This window comes from Callithrix jacchus, chromosome 10, assembly GCF_049354715.1.
Source record: "Callithrix jacchus isolate 240 chromosome 10, calJac240_pri, whole genome shotgun sequence".
Classification (NCBI taxonomy): Eukaryota; Metazoa; Chordata; class Mammalia; order Primates; family Cebidae; genus Callithrix; species Callithrix jacchus.
The window spans coordinates 37,249,306-37,253,703 of NC_133511.1; the positions used below are offsets into that span (position 1 = coordinate 37,249,306).

Below are 4,398 nucleotides of genomic sequence, written 5' to 3' on the forward strand. Positions count from 1 at the left end.
ACTAGATCTTTAATGAATTGGCTTTTATTTTTGATATGATTTGAACTAGGGATCTAGCCATATTTGCTTTGCATATGGATAATCAATTGTGCAAACACCATTTGTAGAATATTCCATCCTTTCCCGAATAATCTACAAGGCAACTTCTGTCTCAAATTTCCAAGTGTCATGGGTCTTTTGCTGGGTTCCTCTTCTCTTCCAGTGGCTGATTTGTGCATCCCCTGAACACTTCACTGTCCTAATTCCTTTACCATCATAGCATGCACACAAATCTTCAACCTTCCATTACCCATTGATCTCTATGCCATTCTTCATTTAAGTTCTGCTAGAGGCAGAGCCTGAGTCAAGGATTCAGGTAATTTGTTAAGAAGGTGCTTTCAAGAAGCACAGGTAAGAGGGTGGGAAGTGAGATAGGGAAGGGAAGAAAGCCAACAGATGGTGCATTTATGAGCAGGTTGCCACAAAGGGTAACTGGGGTTCAAACTCACTAGGCCCTTCAAAGATACTGCAGCTGAGGGGTGGGGGAGCTGCAGTATTTATCCACCAACTCTCATTCCTCTTGGCTGTTTTAAAATGGACACAAGATTTATTTTAATCAGATATACTAAGACACACAGATATGGAAATGACTGTCCTGAAGGAAGGAGTTTTTGATACTCAGAGGTTTTAGAAACAATTGCCAATCCATGCTATGCAGGGATACATGGAGAGGTACCAGGGTCAGTCAAGAAGTCAAAGGAACTAGGGGAAAACATGGGCAAGAGCTTTATTTGTGGCATCCAAGGGAAAGGCAAGGCAGGGTAAGCAGGCACAGGATTAGCTATTAATAGTTTGAAAAATTTCACTCAGCTCTGGGGCATAGGGCTGTCCCTAGTTGTCTGGTTCATGGCCCTGGGGTGATGAGGGCAGATGGACAGTGGCCCAGTGTAAGAGCCCGATGAAGGAGGTGGTTGAGGGTATGGGCTTTGGATTGGCTGGTTTGCAGATGGAAGGTGCACTTGCAGGTGAGTCCTTTACTGTCTTTAGGAACTGGCTTGCCCTGGGTGGAGCAGTCTCTCCAGGATCAGCAAGGCCCCAGCTGTCAACACATCAGGAAATACAGGAAATGAAAAGACATGATGAATACACTGAGGGTGCTCTTGAAGTCATCAGCCCCTGGCATGTATGTGGCTGGTAATGACGAGGGCCATGGGGACAGCATGAACAGTGTCTGCTGCACTTTTTTTTTTTTTTTTTGAGATGAAGTCTTGCTCTGTCACCCAGGCTATAGTGCATTGTTAGGATCTCGAATCATGGCATCCTCCGCCACCTTGGTTAAAGCAATTCTCCTGCCTCAGCTTCCTGAGTAGCTCGGACTATAGATGTGCACCACCATGCCCGGCCAATTTTTTTGTATTATAGTAGAAACGAGGTTTCACCATGTTGGCCAGAACAGTCTCGATCTCTTCACCTTGTGATCTGCCTGCCTTGGCCTCCCAAAGTGCTGGGATTACAGGTGTGATTTAATATATTATTAAATGCAATAGGATGGACAATTAAAGTAAGGAGGTAACAGAGCCCCAAAAAGAGACCCATATCTATGTATTTGGGAATTTGATATACTGGTATTATGTATTAATGAGAAAAGGATTAATTAGTCAATAAGTAATGCTGAATAAATAATCATTCTAATGGTAAATAAAATTAGATCACTACCATATACTACTTAAAAATCCCTGCTGGATGAAAAAGAAAAAAAAAACAAAACCCTTAAACAGCCATCATCATGAATCTAGGGATTTAAACAAGTTTGGTGAGTTGTAATCCACTGCAGTTATTATCAATATTGGTGCTCAAGTTTTTTTATTTTAGGCCACCGGGAATTTACTCATGCTGGCTCCTGAGTCTTTTTGATACTTTCCCAGTAGTGTTTGCTTTCCATGCTCATTTTGAGTATTTCTTACTCCGTACCCATAATAAGCTATTACTCCTAATTGCCCTGGATCTTTTAGGGGGACAATGGTATTTAAAGAGCATAATCTGAATGTTTGTCTCCTTTGAGCTAGAACTGCAAGGAACAACAAACAAAAAATGTTTGTCGTGCTAATTGTTAATGAGTTTGGTTGTTTCTATACCTGTTCAATGGACAGAGCTGGTTAGTATGGGTTTGTTTTGGTTTGGATTTTGTTTTTTAAATCAAATATATCATTAATTCATTGATACTTCCAATTCAAATTCAGGAAGTCAAGGTTTTATTTAACCTCTTTGATTGTATATCTGTAATTTCTTTTATTTTGAAAATCCTTGGTCTCCCCTCTACTTTTTCCCTCCTGCCCCATAAGTAATGACTTAAATATTTCTTATGATTCATTTTTTTATTTTAAAAATGTAATTATGTATATTTATACCGACCCTTTTCTTAAATAATAGCATACTTTTCTTCACTTTTTTCACTTTATAATAAATTCTAGATATTATGTAATACTATCATATTGAGATGTTCCTCATTTCTATATAGTATTCCATTGTGTAGATGGGCCATAATATATTCAACTTAAACAATGTAATTCAGAAAGCAGCCAAAAACTGCTAGGGCCATGTCAAAGACTAAGGAGCCAACCTGAATAAACTCGTCAGCCATATATAAAATTAGTACCATAATATATTCAGCTACTTCCCTATGGATGGACATCTGGGTGGTTTCCAGCCTTTTGCTATTAAAAGTAGTGCTGTAATGAATAGTCATGGGGACACATCTTATTTTAGGATATATTCCCAGAAGTCAGTTTAAATGGTAAATCCAAATGTAATTTTGTCTGATATGACCACATACCCCCATGGGTATGTTAGCATTTTGCAATCCAACCAACAATGTATGTGAGTACCTGTTTTCCCCACAGCTTCATCAGTGGAGTAAGTTGTCAGACTTTTGGATTGTTGTCAACCTGTTAAATAATAAATAGTATTTCAGTTCAAACTTTTTATTGCTGTATTATGAATGGGATTGAAAAACTTTTCCTATTCATTGATTGTATATGTAATGTTTTTATTTTTTAAAGTTAGGTGAGTATAAAAGAATGTTAGGGAGGACTCAAGATGGCGCTGTCAGAACACCCAGGATTGGAGCTCTTCTCGTTGAATCCGCAAACGGTGAGTCAGAGCGGCATTTCCAGACTGATCTTTGTTGCCCACAGAATGGGGAAACTCCCAAGTATAAAAAAGACACGGGACGCCAGGCAGACCTACTGCCTGGTGAAGCCAGCAGCCGGGGCGGCAGCGGCTGGCCTTACCCAGCAACCCCACAGGGCGCGCTTGTCCGGGTGCCCTGTTGAACCGGCAACCTGAGACTTGAGAGGGCTGGACTTGAGACTGAACGAGACTTGGACAGTAGGCCAGCCCAGGGGATTGCAGGGACTGGGATAACCAGTGGGACGAACAAAACCGCGATTTCAAACTATCCCGAGCAGACGGCCCGAGACGCTCTGTGGGGGAGGGGCGTCCACCACTACCGAGGCAACCCGCCCCAACTGAGATACACGCCCACTGCTGACGCAGCCAGCCGTTGCCGAGGCAACCCGCCCCAACTGAGATACACGCCCATTGCTGACGCAGCCAGCCGTTGCCGAGGCAACCCGTCCCTACTGAGATACACGCCCACTGCTGACGCAGCCTGCCGTTGCTGAGGCAACACGCTACAATGAAGAGACTCCGCCGCAGGGCGTGGCAGAGACCACAGCAGAGCCAGCAGGAACAGCGCGAATCACACAACAGCAAGGCGGAGCCTCGACAGCCAAACAGTAACTAGTCTGCCTTCTAGCTGGGCAGGACACCTGATTGGACATCCAAAAATAAAGCCCAAACCCCTCAACACAGAGCATTTGAGGAAAAAAAAAAGGGGGGGGGTTTTAATGAGCTCTGTTGCAGCAGAATAAAACATAGCAGCCTAACAGCCCTGAATGAACAACAGAGTGCACAGCTCAGCAATTAAACCCCTATAAAGTACAAACTGTCTCCTCAAGCAGCTCCCTGACCCCTCTATATCCAAAAGACTGACATTAGGCAGGCATCATCCTGGTACAAAGAGAGCAGAAAAAGAAACTGGTAGCATCCCTCTCTGTGCCACAGCTACTAGAGGTGCACCCCAGACAAGCAGGGTCTGGAGCGGACCTCAGCAGTCGTACAGCGAAGGGGCTAGACTGGTAGAAGGAAAACCAAGCAACAGAAATACTTCATCATCAACATTCTGGGTGTCCACTCAGAGACCCAAACGAAAAGTCAGCAACTACGCAGACGACCAGCGGACAAATCCACAAAGATGGAAAGAAACCAGCGCAAAAAGGAGGAAAACACCCGAAACCAGAACATCTCACCTCCTAGAAAGGACCAAAACTCCTCACCAGCAAGGGAGCAAAGCTGGAC

The 4,398-nt window shown here is 43.5% G+C and overlaps 1 long non-coding RNA gene across 1 annotated transcript; it reads right to left on the minus strand.

Annotated features, from left to right (window-relative positions):
* Positions 1–742: 742 nt before the first annotated feature.
* LOC144577976 (uncharacterized) lies at positions 743–2,931 on the minus strand. Its single transcript, XR_013522850.1, has 2 exons — positions 2,865–2,931; positions 743–1,078 (listed from the first exon to the last, which is right to left on the minus strand). It is a non-coding gene; the product is annotated as an uncharacterized LOC144577976 (long non-coding RNA).
* Between the last annotated feature and the right edge of the window lie 1,467 nt (positions 2,932–4,398).